The 14,703-nt window shown below is 40.3% G+C and overlaps 1 long non-coding RNA gene across 1 annotated transcript in view; it reads right to left on the bottom strand.

Annotated features, from left to right (window-relative positions):
* Positions 1 to 1,566: 1,566 nt before the first annotated feature.
* The window catches only part of LOC122464096, a 48,132-nt gene continuing 34,995 nt past the window's right edge, over positions 1,567 to 14,703 (bottom strand). The window contains exons 2-3 of the long non-coding RNA XR_006287972.1: positions 11,124 to 11,222; positions 1,567 to 1,736 (exon numbers count right to left, since the gene is read on the bottom strand). This is a non-coding gene — a long non-coding RNA (uncharacterized LOC122464096). The remainder of the gene's footprint in view (positions 1,737 to 11,123; positions 11,223 to 14,703) is intronic.

Raw genomic sequence — 14,703 nt, 5'->3', positions numbered from 1 at the left:
TATTCTAATTAATAGCTTTCAATCAGAGGGGTAGGTTGTTGGGGTGTGGGGGGCAGTGCTCGGAGGTATTAAGACAGGACTTGAATTCCTCAAGTTTCCTAGTCTTCATTAAAATGACTTATTTTTAATTGTTTTAATATAAAGAGGTGTTATTGGCTTAAAAAGTTTTCCAACACAAGCCGGTGCTTCACTGTTCACTCCAGGGCGTAATGTATTTTTGTACTCAACTAATCTCAGTAAGTCAGTAATCACATAACACTTTCACATCTAAACTTATTTTTTCTAATTACGTATGTTGTAATCAATCTTTCCCCACCCAAACACAAGAAATTTTAGCCATTATATATAATGTCTAATGGTCTAGCGTTCTTCCTTCAGTTCTAACATGCTAATCCCTGCAATAGGAATATAATGAAACAAGCTACATTCTTCTAGTTTGTACTATTGGCAAATTCTATTGGATACACGTTTGTCACATATGCTATACAACAGATTGAGGTCGAATATTTGCGTTGCTGAAGATTTATATTCAATAAGAGACAAGTGTACCTATCTACCTAGGAAATATTATATATCTGGACACATACTATAGGTGAGAGGAAGGTTGGCCTTGTGGTTAAGGCACTGGACTAGAACTTAGCTCTGGGTTCAATTCCTGGCTGTGCCAGCCTTCCTATATAGTCTGGAAAGAGAGACCATCTCTAAAATGGGTATACTACTTGAACTTCCTCTGTCCTACTCTTTGTCTTGGCAATTTAGACCCCCAATACTACAAACCTGTACATATCTAACTTTTCACATGAGCACCGACTTTGATAGGATTCCTCACACATACTTAAAATTAAGCATGCCAGTGTTTACAATATTGGGGTCAGACTGTAAAGGGGTTTACCATGTGTTTGTACACAGCCCCACACAATGTGGCCCAGAGTCAGCTGAGGCTCCTAAGAACTAATTTATATTGTAATCCTAATGTTAATCTATGACAAATATACATATTGTAAACATAATGTATAGATGGTAGTGAAAATAAAAAGTCTCACTCGCTAATACAGTAGAGAAATAGTGCCTTAAAATACCACTTGTTCTGCCAGGAACTTCCTGTCCTGTATCATGAATTCCATTGACCAACACTAAGTTCCTGCAAAAGGTCCTCCCTTCTTACTGGATAGGTAGAATTCTAAAGTCTTCCCCTCCGCACAGCAGAACAAAGTAACCGTAACTGGACAGATGACATTTACAGGTTTCAGACCCCATCTCAGCTTCCGAGTTCAAACACCACTTGGTCAGTGTTGTGCTGCCATTAGTATCGTACTGCTCACAACTCTGGACTGACACGCGGAGTCCCAGACAATGGGAATCTCTGCCAGGGATAAAGGAGACACTCCCTCCCCCGCGCCCAGTCAATTCCCCTGCAGCACTACAGGGGGAAGGGTAGAGCTGATAAGAGATTTTGAGTGCCGGTTAACCTATTTTCTTGGTTTGGATTCAAAGCCAGTCATGCTCCACAGATTTGGAGTATTTATTTATTCTAAGTTGAAAGATGAATCTCTGTGAAATGCTTAAAATTTTCACAGCCTAGGTCCAAAAGCAACCGAGAAGCACTCTGCCTCCGCGTTGATGTATCAGAACACGTTGTATCAGCCTTGCAGCAGTAAGTCAGGATTACTCTGAGCTAGTTTCCATGTAGCCAGCTGGCAGAACTCATGTTTTTCTAGTTTGCTTTTCTTAATTCTCTGAAAAATAGCATTTAAAAACACATTTTAACTTAATTTGTTAGGAGGAGACTTTTCCATTTCATTATCTGTTTTTTTTTTAAACTTTATTGGCACTGCAGGAAGCTATTTAAAGTACATATTTTTTTCTTTTTTCTTAAAACACTGAGTTTTTAGAAAGATGTGTGATGAAAGGAGAAAAAACATTACCTTTGAGATGAATTTTCAAACAGAAAATTGTTCACAGAGAATATGTCCAAGAGGCAATGTTTATGTTTGTCTTCTATTTGATAAAATATGAATGATTAAAAGAAGAGGGTTAGAAAAATCCAATTTTAGTAGCCTGTTGTTTCAACTATAATAGCAATAGTTGATTATATGTTGTTTATTTTTTCACTTTTTTCCACTGTTTTACTATCGCATTACCCAAAAAAGTAATAAGTCCCTCAGATTCTAATTTTGTTTTATTCAAAATAAAATAACTGTAAAAGTTAAGATTCATAACAGACTTAGGGCAAAATTTCTAACATTTAATAGCTATAATTACAAATTAACTATTAGATAGAACTGACAGCACCAGTTGTCAACAACTGCTGTTTTAAAGTTTTTAGCTGCTATAAATAGGAGTATTAAATAATTGTTTTTCCCATCAGTGTGTATGGTTATTGCGAATGTTTGAGTGGGAAAATTGGTGACATTTACTGGATTAAACTGTAACCCTTCCAGAGAGTCCTATTAGCAAAGTTCCCAGAGTCAGTAAGATATCAAAGTTACCATGCTGCCCTGTTCTAGCTCTCAACTCCAGAGTCCATTATTGTAAATACACGAGCAGACTTCCAAAAAAAAACAAAAAACCTGAATGGAGGAGTAGTAGTAAACTCCACTACATACAATTTGTTTTAAGCTATTAGTGAAGGAACAAAGCTACAACACAGACCAAATAATTAAGTTAAGAATACAACCAAAAAAAAAAAAGAAAATTAAAAAAAATCATGTTAAGTGTCCTTTTGGAACTGGATTATGTGGGTTTAGGTCTATTCCCTACAGATACATTACTTTATCGAGGCTACATCAGAATGCTTTTCCTTCTCCAACTAAAACAAAACAAAACTGTGCTTTCTCAACAAGTTAAAGTCTGATCTCTGATTGGCCACTTTTTCGATTAAGTGTCTGAAAGGTCGTCTGTCTAATCTAGATTAGAAGTTTCATGAGGTGCAGAGAGAGAGAGAGAGAGAGAGACTTCATCTATGCTTTGAACACTGTCAAGCATGCTCACTGTACTCATAATAGTTATTAGTATTACCAAAGCACCAAGGAGCCCTAGTCATGGACTGGGACCCCATCATACGAGGCGTGATATAAGAGAACAAAAAGACTGACCCTGCCCCAAAGAATTTATAATCTAAAGTATCAGATAAGAGATACACACAGACAGATGGGGGTGTACATGGAAACAGTGTACACTGGCATGTGGCCATAGGGTGACCAGACAGCAAGTATGAAAAATTGGGACGGGGCGTCGGGGGGATAATAGGAGCCTATATAAGAAACAGACCCAAAAATCAGGACTGTCCCTATAAAATCGGGACATCTGATCACCTTATGTGGCCAGCATGATCGGAAATTGTATTATCACACCAGAAGCCTAACCATTGTCAAGAGGTTTTTTTTCCGGTAGGCATTATGGCAAAGGAGAGAGTTTTGAGGAAAATTCTCTGAAGGAGCAATTAAAGAAGTAGGAAGAGAACCAGAAGATGACAAAGTCATGAAAGCCAAGGGAGGACAAAATTTCAGAGTGAACATGGCTGATTGTGTCAGAGGAGACTGACAGGTCACAGAAGATGGCAATACCTTTTAATTTTGGAATAATAAGTATGAGCTAATTTCTGTAGGTTCCATTTATGTGACAACTAGGGAGTGAATTACAGAAGTGACCACATAAGATAATTACATCATTCACCAAAACTATGAAGTCAAACAATTAGTTAAGCACTGAAGACAGCCCTTCCTGAAGGTCACTGGACTTTGGCTCTGATGTGCTAACAAAAGGAGTGAATCCCCACAGGCAACAGCCTCAACTGACAGGTTTCAGAGTAACAGTCACGTTAGTCTGTATTCGCAAAAAGAAAAGGAGTACTTGTGGCACCTTAGAGACTAACCAATTTATTTGAGCATAAGCTTTCGTGAGCTACAGCTCACTTCATCAGATGCATACTGTGGAAAGTGTAGAAGATCTTTTTATATACACACAAAGCATGAAAAAATACCTCCCCCCACCCCACTCTCCTGCTGGCAATAGCTTATCTAAAGTGATCACTCTCCTTACAGTGTGTATGATAATCAAGTTGGGCCATTTCCAGCACAAATCCAGGGTTTAACAAGAACGTCTGGGGGGGGCGGGGCGGGAGTGGTAGGAAAAAACAAGGGGAAATAGGTTACCTTGCATAATGACTTAGCCACTCCCAGTCTCTATTCAAGCCTAAGTTAATTGTATCCAATTTGCAAATGAATTCCAATTCAACAGTTTCTCGCTGGAGTCTGGATTTGAAGTTTTTTTTTTTGTAATATCGCAACTTTCATGTCTGTAATCGCGTGACCAGAGAGATTGAAGTGTTCTCCGACTGGTTTATGAATGTTATAATTCTTGACATCTGATTTGTGTCCATTTATTCTTTGACGTAGAGACTGTCCAGTTTGACCAATGTACATGGCAGAGGGGCATTGCTGGCACATGATGGCATATACCACATTGGTGGATGTGCAGGTGAACGAGCCTCTGATAGTGTGGCTGATGTTATTAGGCCCTGTGATGGTGTCGCCTGAATAGATATGTGGACACAGTTGGCAACGGGCTTTGTTGCAAGGATAGGTTCCTGGGTTAGTGGTTCTGTTGTGTGGTATGTGGTTGCTGGTGAGTATTTGCTTCAGGTTGGGGGGCTGTCTGTAGGCAAGGACTGGCCTGTCTCCCAGGATTTGTGAGAGTGTTGGGTCATCCTTCAAGATAGGTTGTACATCCTTAATAATGCGTTGGAGGGGTTTTAGTTGGGGGCTGAAGGTGACGGCTAGTGGCATTCTGTTATTTTCTTTGTTAGGCCTGTCCTGTAGTAGGTGACTTCTGGGAACTCTTCTGGCTCTATCAATCTGTTTCTTCACTTCCGCAGGTGGGTATTGTAGTTGTAAGAATGCTTGATAGAGATCTTGTAGGTGTTTGTCTCTGTCTGAGGGGTTGGAGCAAATGCGGTTGTATCGCAGAGCTTGGCTGTAGACGATGGATCGTGTGGTGTGGTCAGGGTGAAAGCTGGAGGCATGTAGGTAGGAATAGCGGTCAGTAGGTTTCCGGTGTAGGGTGGCGTTTATGTGACCATCGTTTATTAGCACTGTAGTGTCCAGGAAGTGGATCTCTTGTGTGTACTGGACCAGGCTGAGGTTGATGGTGGGATGGAAATTGTTGAAATCATGGTGGAATTCCTCAAGGGCTTCTTTTCCATGGGTCCAGATGATGATGATGTCATCAATATAGCGCAAGTAGAGTAGGGGCGTTAGGGGATGAGAGCTGAGGAAGCGTTGTTCTAAGTCAGCCATAAAAATGTTGGCATACTGTGGGGCCATGCGGGTACCCATAGCAGTGCCGCTGATCTGAAGGTATACATTGTCCCCCAAATGTAAAATAGTTATGGGTAAGGACAAAGTCACAAAGTTCAGCCACCAGGTTAGCCGTGACATTATCGGGGATAGTGTTCTTGATGACTTGTAGTCCATCTTTGTGTGGAATGTTGGTGTAGAGGGCTTCTACATCCACAGTGGCCAGGATGGTGTTATCAGGAAGATCACCGATGGATTGTAGTTTCCTCAGGAAGTCAGTGGTGTCTCGAAGGTAGCTGGGAGTGCTGGTAGCGTAGGGCCTGAGGAGGGAGTCTACATAGCCAGACAATCCTGCTGTCAGGGTGCCAATGCCTGAGATGATAGGGCACCCAGGATTTCCAGGTTTATGGATCTTGGGTAGTAGATAGAATATCCCAGGTCAGGGTTCCAGGGGTGTGTCTGTGCGGATTTGATCTTGTGCTTTTTCAGGGAGTTTCTTGAGCAAATGCTGTAGTTTCTTTTGGTAACTCTCAGTGGGATCAGAGGGTAATGGCTTGTAGAAAGTGGTATTGGAGAGCTGCTGAGCAGCCTCTTGTTCATATTACCACCTATTCATGATGACAACAGCACCTCCTTTGTCAGCCTTTTTGATTATGATGTCAGAGTTGTTTCTGAGGCTGTGGATGGCATTGTGTTCCGCACGGCTGAGGTTATGGGGCAAGTGATGCTGCTTTTCCACAATTTCAGCCCGTGCACGTCGGCGGAAGCACTCTATGTAGAAGTCCAGTCTGCTGTTTTGACCTTCAGGAGGAGTCCACCTAGAATCCTTCTTTTTGTAGTCTTGGTAGGGAGGTCTCTGTGGATTAGTATGTTGTTCAGAGGTATGTTGGAAATATTCCTTGAGTCGGAGACATCGAAAATAGGATTCTAGGTCACCACAGAACTGTATCATGTTCGTGGGGGTAGAGGGGCAGAAGGAGAGGCCCCAAGATAGGACAGCTGCTTCTGCTGGGCTGAGAGTATAGTTGGATAGGTTAACAATATTGCTGGGTGCGTTGAGGGAACCATTGCTGTGGCCCCTTGTGCCATGTAGTAGTTTAGAAAGTTTAGTGTCCTTTTTCTTTTGTAGAGAAGCAAAGTGTGTGTTGTAAATGGCCCAACTTGATTATCATACACATTGTAAGGAGGGTGATCACTTTAGGTAAGCTATTGCCAGCAGCAGAGTGGGGTGGGGGGAGACATTTTTTCATGCTTTGTGTGTATAAAAGATCTTCTACACTTTCCACAGTATGCATCCGATGAAGTGAGCTGTAGCTCACGAAAGCTTATGCTCAAATAAATTGGTTAGTCTCTAAGGTGCCACAAGTACTCCTTTTCTTTTAGCCTCAACTGAGAAACACATGGTGCAGGATATGGACTAGAATGACTAGCCAACAACAAGAGTTACCCCAGTGCCGCATTGTAAATCAGTTACAGAGAGACACTCTCAGAATAAATGGGTCTCCCCTTGTTTTAGCGCTAATCACTTATACCATCAACTGCACCTGAAGAAAAACAGACAGCCTGTGAAGAAACTTGAGCACAGGCAGTTCATACCACTCAAGAGGAAAAAGTGTTCTGTACATGCTGGAGCTTCTGGATGAACTTTAAGGGCCGTCCTAAATCAACCATATTATAAGAGTCCAGTCCAGAAGTAATAAAGGCATGGATGACCGCTGAGGACTCTGGATTACAGAACAGCAGCAATTTCCTGGCCATCCACAGGTGGCAAAAGGCATCATCAGTCATTGTTGTAGAAGTCCACCGACAACAGCAGATTTAGCAAGTACGTCTCATTTTTAAAAAACTCTTTGCCTTACTAAATATGTCACTTCCCTCTTGTGCATTGCCTTGTAGCCAGTCTATTTTTAAGATCTCTATATCCTTCCCTAGAATATTTCCATTTCTTTAATTGCACTTGGATTCTTCAATCTCTTTATTGAGTATCATCCACCCAATAAGTACACTGCAACCCAAAATGTCTTATCTCCTTAGTTGCTTTAAATGAATTGAACAGGTAGGGACCCGATATATAGGGGCTCAGCCTCTCAGAGAAGACAAGCAATCGTTTTAGAGGGGAAGAACCTCAGGCAAGATCTCACAGGCAAGCAGATATCACAAATACAAATGGGCGAGTAAATTTAATTTCAGGTTGAGTGAAACACTGACAAAATTAAAATGTGTTTGACCATTTTTTCATCATTTTTCCATTTAAAACAAATGGAAAGAAAACTTTGAAACAAAGTCATTTCAAGCCTGAAAACTAAACATTTCAAAAAGTGTCAAAAGAAAACATTTTGGATTTTTCCCCAAAAAGTTTCCCCTGAAATCAATGTGTGAAATATCTCAGTATTGCCAAATCTGCACTTTGCTTTTTTGAGAATATATTCAGCCAAAAAGTATGGGGAGGGATAGCTCAGTGGTTTGAGCATTAGCCTGCTAAACCCAGGGTTGTGAGTTCAATCCTTGAGAGGGCCATTTGGGATGTGGGGCAAAAATTGGGGATTGGCCCTGCTTTGAGCAGGGGGTTGGACGAGATGACCTCCTGAGGTCCCTTCCAACCCTGGTATTCTATGATTCTATTTGATCACCCAGCTCTAGTCAAGTCATATCAACAGCTTCTGAGAGATCTAAGGAATCAGGAGACAATTGTATTAGTTAAGCTGAAATCTACTGTGGCAAAACACATTCTATGGCCTTACTAGAAAGTCAGTCTTGGGTCATTGCATTGGCTTTTATCAGAGTGTCTCAAGAGTTCTGTAATAGAGTTCCTCTAAGGAATTTAGTATTAAGGAGAATGTTCTCAAACATTGTCTATTCATGCTGCTTGTTTTTATGATCTAGAAATAGGTTTTTTATTTCTCATACAAGCTGAGGTCACTCCATATGTTTCTTTGTTCAATTCTAAACAGAAAGATACTTTAACCTCTGTACTGCTTTCTTCAAACTAATTGCACAAAATAATGGGAAAAATAATACTAAATATTATTAGATATAGATGATTGTGCATGCAAAGAATGCAATTTAGTTTCCCCTGTGACTCACAGCTCTTCATCCACAGGGCCACGTGTTTGTTTCTTGTGGAAACAGACATGGGCACATAAATAGAGGGGGGAAACTGATGTGAAAAAGCCTGTCACAAACAGGTAGATCACAACTGTGAAATAGATTGGGGGGAGGCGGAAAGGGAGAGGGATTTGGCATGTACTACTGTACTTCCAAAAAACCCCAAAACAAAACAAAAAAAGCAGGCCTGGGGGGGAGGGGGGTTGCATTTACCAAGGTTATGAAGCAGTCAATTTATGCAGTCCCCTATTAGCAAATGGGAATGTATGATTTTATGTCCACAAACACTGCCAATTTCCTCTTTGCAATGAGACATAGCAAACAGGGCTTGAGTGTAATTGTTCAGGACTGATAATTAGGGCAAAAATAGAAGAACACCCTAACATTTGAGTTAATTTACCTCAAGTATACTTGAGGTAACATTCTCCTTTCACATCACAACCTATGAAAAGGCAAAAAGGTGCCCAGAACCATCCAGGAGATAAAGTTTGTGGAGTGTGAAGAATGTTCTCCACTTAGGGGCTGGAAGGTTTAAGCCCTGGTTTAAGGGGCTGGGAATGCTGCCTTGAAATCCCATGGATCCTCCAGGTTGAATGGTTCCCTGATGAAGTTGGGGTTACTAGGACTACAGTCCACCAACACTGATGTAGTAATCTGCCATCACTCTACAAATAGTGTGTCTCCTCAGAAGACATACTTTCACTGTTTCCCTCTCCCCTTCTTTTGTGCACTAACATTCTCCAAAGGGAAAGAAAATGCAGAGGAGTTGGAGTTACTGCAGTCCTCTAGTGTTGACAGAACTGCATATATAGTACTATGTGGCTGGCCCTACATTTCGTCATCTTTTGCCAAAACACTCAATGACTTATTTGATGTCCTCTTCTGTATCTCCCCCTCTCAATTAACGGGTCTCACCACATAAATAAATTCACACTATTCAACATAAAACATGATTCCACAGCCCACTTAAGAAACATTACCTGCTCAGTAAATAGTAAAGCCCAGTACTGTACCCTGAAGGCAAACTTGAAGCTCAACAGGGGAGGGACCAAACTCTGAAGACACCCGTCTGCAAGGACCGCAACTCTAGCCTCCTAGGAGTTTTTACAGAGGGACTTTTACTTAACATCTCAGCTGATCCCTTAATCACATTGGGAGGAAGGCATTCTCTATGCCAGCCAGTTACCTCTGGGGTGGAGCATTACATTTATGTTCACTGTAACCATTTATGACATAAGCTGTGTACTGTGTAAGAGTAAGTTAAACAGAAAAAATATTACTTTTTTAAAATTGTAGTTCTTCAGTTTTCCCATGGAACAGTTTAAACAGACTGGCCCTTTGATATCATGGTGTTAAGCATTTCAGATTTTGAAAAATGTCAAAAGTTAAATAATGTAGAACCCAACGTCTTTTTCAATAGTCATCCCTAAATGAATATTTTATTTTCTTAAGGTATTATTTTAAGTCTATTTTAAGAAATACTACTGGTGATAACAAGGAACAGTAGTGAACTTTGTTAGTCTGTCCTACAGAGATATAAACAAACAAGAGAAGTATGATTGACTGACTGTGTTTAGTTCTTGGAAATATAAGCTTGACTTCTCCACATTTACTTGCCTCACTAGTCCAAATTGTTTATTAATGACTGATGTTAGAAGGAAATATCTTCAGAGGGAAGCATTCATATGCCAGATTATCTGGCTTTTGTTCTATAAGAATGAGGTTCCGCCTAGCAACATGGAGAGAAACTGAAATTCCTTAGAATGAGACAACACAATTTGTCTATCTTTACTATATTTACTGCAAATAAAATCCGTCAATTTCAAATGAACATTTTATATTTAACAAATTGCCACCTTTGGAACTGTTTAAGGGTCCCACTCAGCAAAATCCACTTGAGTATTTATTACTGATGGCTGAGCGAGTCTGGCTAAAATAAGAACAAGCTTGAAACGGGTTCTCTGTTGAGTGAGCAGAAAGCCATTTGGTAATTTTGTTTTAACAGTAAAGCATGGACTTTGAAATTTCTCGTTGGAACTTGAATTGCTGGGAAAAAAAATCCAAAAGGTTGTTTTTGTGAAAACAAAAACAAACCAAAAAAAAAAAAACAGAAGAAGGTTTGAATGTTTAATACTCTAAACCTGTTAAGGCTTGAGAATCAAATATTTGATGGTATTTCTTCTCCAAAGCCTTGCTCACCCAGGAGAAAATAAGTATGTTCAGAAGAAAAAGGCTCTTGATCTTTCTTACTTTAAACCCAAAATAGATACAACAGTGAAAAAAAGCAATGTTATCATTTAGATCAGTAATCTGGGTAACCTAAGACTGCCTTCTCAGGCACCTGTATGCAACAGTACATACACACACACGGGGCATATAATCCAAATGGGAGATGGTGTTCAGATGTCAGAGATGGACTGGAGGATACACAACTATATGGAATATGCAACATAATTCCTAAACCCCACCTGGAATGCCCATCTGTAACTTGCAAAATTTGAACTCCATGGTTTTGGAGGAAAACAATCAGGATTGAGGAACATCTGTATCGCATAGTTCCTTCTCATTTGGCTGTCAATGTTTGTTTTTATTTATTTAGGTGCACAGTATGTGTGGAGCATAACTAGGATTAGACACTTAAATCTTCATATTTGGAATATTTTATTTTTCTACACATGGACCCAGTTTCTGTCTATGAAACAAAAAATAAAGGAAACGTACCTTTCTACCACATCACATTTCAGTCAGATCCACATATTTTCCCTCTGAACTGTGTTTGAAACTAGGAGGTTAGAATGCTTTCTTCTTTAAGTGTGCCATCTGATACAAAAAACAATTGAGCCATTGGCAAGTTGCAAGGAAACTATCCAGAATTCACAAAGCTCATGTCTATGGAAAATATTTGGTTCTCATGTGTTCCATATGAGATCATCAGACTGGGGCAGGCACTCAGAACAGACATCCACATTTAGCAGAGTTCCATATTTCTTGGTTAGAGACTGAGCCTGTATGGTTAGGTTAAACAGTGCAACATCAATAGCATCATAGGACTCGCAGGTACCTTGAGAGGTCATCTAGTCCAGTCCCCTGCACTCATGGCAGGACTAAGTATTATCTAGACCATCCCTGACAGGTGTTTGTCCAACCTGCTCTTAAAAATCCCCAATGATAGAGATTCTACAACCTCCCTAGGCAATTTATTCCAATGCTTAACCACCCTGACAATTAGGAAGTTTTTCTTAATGTCCAACCTAAACCTCCCTTGCTACAATTTAAGCCCATTGCTTCTTGTCCTATCCTCAGAGGTTAAGAGGAGCCATTTTTCTCCCTCCTCCTCCTAACAGCTTTTTACATACTTGAAAACTGTTACGTCCTCCCTCAGTCTTCTCTTTTCCAGACTAAACAAACCCAATTTTTTCAATCTTCCCTCATAGGTCATGTTTTCTTGGCCTTTAATCTTTTTTTTTTTTTTTTTGGTTCTTCTCTGGCCTTTCTCCAGTTTGTCCACATCTTTCCTGAAATGTGGCACCCAGAACGGGACACAATACCCCAGTGGAGGCCAAATCAGCGTGGAGTAGAGCGGAAGAATTACTTCTCATGTCTTGCTTACAGCACTCCTGCTAATACATTCCAGAATGATGTTTGCTTTTTTTGCAACAGTATTATACTGTTGACCCCTGTTTAGCTTGTGGTCCACTATGAACCCCAGATCTCTTTCCATAGTACGCCTTCTTAGGCAGTCATTTTCCATTTTATATGTGTGCAACTGATTATTCCTTCCTAAGTGGAGTACTTTGCATTTGTCCTTATTGAATTTGATCCTATTTACTTCAGACCATTTCAAATTATAATCCTACCCTCCAAAGCTCTTGCTACTCCTCCCAGCTTGGTATCGTCTGCAAACTTTAAGTGTACTCTCTCTGCCATTATTTAAATCACTGATGAAGATATTGAACAGAACCAGACACCAGAACTGATGTATCCAAGAACCCACTCATTATGCCCTTCCAGCATGACTGTGAACCACTGATAACTACTCTCTGAGAATGGCTTTCCAATCAGTTATGCACCTACCTTATAGTAGCTCCATCTAGGTTATATTTCCCTAGTTTGTTTATGAGACAGCCATGAGAGACAGTATTAAAAACTTTTACTAATGTCAAGATATACCATGTCTACCGCTTTCCCCTCATCCCCAAGACTTATTACCCTGTCAAAGAAAGCTATCAGGTTGGTTTGACATGATTTGTTCTTTACAAATGCATGCCGACTGTTACTTATCACCTTATTATCTTCTAGATGTTTGCAAATTGACTGCTTAATTATTTGCTCCATTATCTTTCCAGGTACAGAAGTTAAGCTGACTGGTCTGTAATTTCCTGTAATTATTTTCCTTTTTAAAGATGGGGCTTATAGATAGGCTTCCACCAGTGTCCCTGAGAAATGAATGTGGCTGTGTGTAAGTCTACATGTTCATCACTACTTGAGAAGTGTACCAAGTTCCTTTGAGCTGTAGACTGCTGCTCTATAAGATGTGCTAAAGGAAAGTCATAGGATTTGCCACACTCCATTAGCCCATGTTGTCTCTAGAACCAGACGGGGCTATACTGATTCTTTATGGGAAGTCAAGAGACCCGTAAGGCAACAGGCCAAGAGTGCCGCAGTTTACATGAAGTAAACTTTTTATGACAATTTTAGTGACAATCAAAAAATTGAATACAGCACTTCAAGAGGAAGACCTCCCATATGCTTCTTTTCCTTCAAAAATAATCACACTAGAACAACGACAATGGAGACTGGATAGCTAAGAGAGATGATGGGAAATTGTATTTAAAATGTTATTCATTTATGTAATACTGTGAATTTACAAGGCACTTTTCAATGAACATACAATTTAAAACATTTCCTAGCAAATTAGAAACATACCTTCCTGGTCCATGACTTCATCGGTCTATCTTATCTTTGCACAATTTCAATTCAGCTTCCCCCCTGCCCTCTTATGTTCTATTTTGGTGATAAATGAATAGCCTCTGGAAAACTCTGGGTGTGGGTAAACTTCCTCACTCATTAGGGAATGGAGGACTTTTTCCTATCCCAAGCAATATTAGTTGTCACACCCCTTTGATTCACAAAGCAATTCTGTGCTTTGGATACCAATGTTCTCAAAGTATGTTAAGTGGCAAAATATAAAGGACTAAGTCATCTCCTCCACCAAGATGCACAAACTGAAGAGCGCAACTACCAGCCATATCTGGCCAGAATACATGAAGGGAGGAGTGCAGCTCAAAAAACTGCATCCTCACTTCCTCCAAATGCTGGAAGACACACCTCTGCATTATTATATAGCAGAGGTTCCGGGGGTTTTGTGGGGAATGGCCAGTCATTGAGCCAGGCAGGGCTGGGAAAGTGGTACATTGATTCCTGGCAAACCCACAAAATGTCCATGGGAAACTATTACTCCTTTAAGCATGAACTCTCACTTTGCATATTCTTTCTGCTTTAAAAAAAAGTGAGAGTCTAAGTGCATTAACTTCACCTAGCAATAGTGCTGGCAGATTACATGTAGCCTGAGTATAGTATGCTGCTCTGTCCATAAAGTGTCATTTTGGACTTTCAGCTATTCTGCTGTGTGAATTCTGGATCTCCCGTGAAACTAATACTAGCTTGTGTGGTATAGTTTTGATAGGAACAAAGAGGGAATCCAATAATTTTTACTTGTGATATAAGACTTAAAGAAAAACAACATGAGATATGAAATTTACACAGAGGATGCTGTTTAAAAAGCTTGCCAGTTTTGTCTTAGATAAGGTTAACTCAGTATTTGCTGTTCACATGGAGAGAAAAATCTGAAGTAAGATTCACTTACATAAGGAAAATGTTTTTAAAAGGTAGTCACTATACATTATCCCAGAATAGCTTGCAGTCAGAGTTAAACAATAAAGATATCCTTTGTGAAATATTATATTAAACTCTTCCTCCAGGACATGCAGTCATGCAGACAGCTGCATGGAAGGGCTGGGGGCGGTATAGCCGTGCCAGAGGAGCTGCTGCACGGGGTGCTAGCTCCTGGGAGCAGCAGCCCCACGTTCTGCTCCTTTCACTGCTGCAGTCCCACGGATATCTGCATCCATGGGTATAAATTTGTCTCTGCACAGGGCTCTATTCATTTGTGCTGGATAGTCCAAGCAGGGAATTTGGCCTCCCTGTCTCTTACTATAGCATCTGAGTGCCTCACAATCTTTAATGAATTTGTCTCAAAACCCATGCGGTAGGGAAGTGCCATTATCCCCATTTTGCAAAT

This window comes from Chelonia mydas, chromosome 1 (assembly GCF_015237465.2).
Source record: "Chelonia mydas isolate rCheMyd1 chromosome 1, rCheMyd1.pri.v2, whole genome shotgun sequence".
Classification (NCBI taxonomy): Eukaryota; Metazoa; Chordata; order Testudines; family Cheloniidae; genus Chelonia; species Chelonia mydas.
This window is presented reverse-complemented; position numbering and strand designations above follow the sequence as displayed.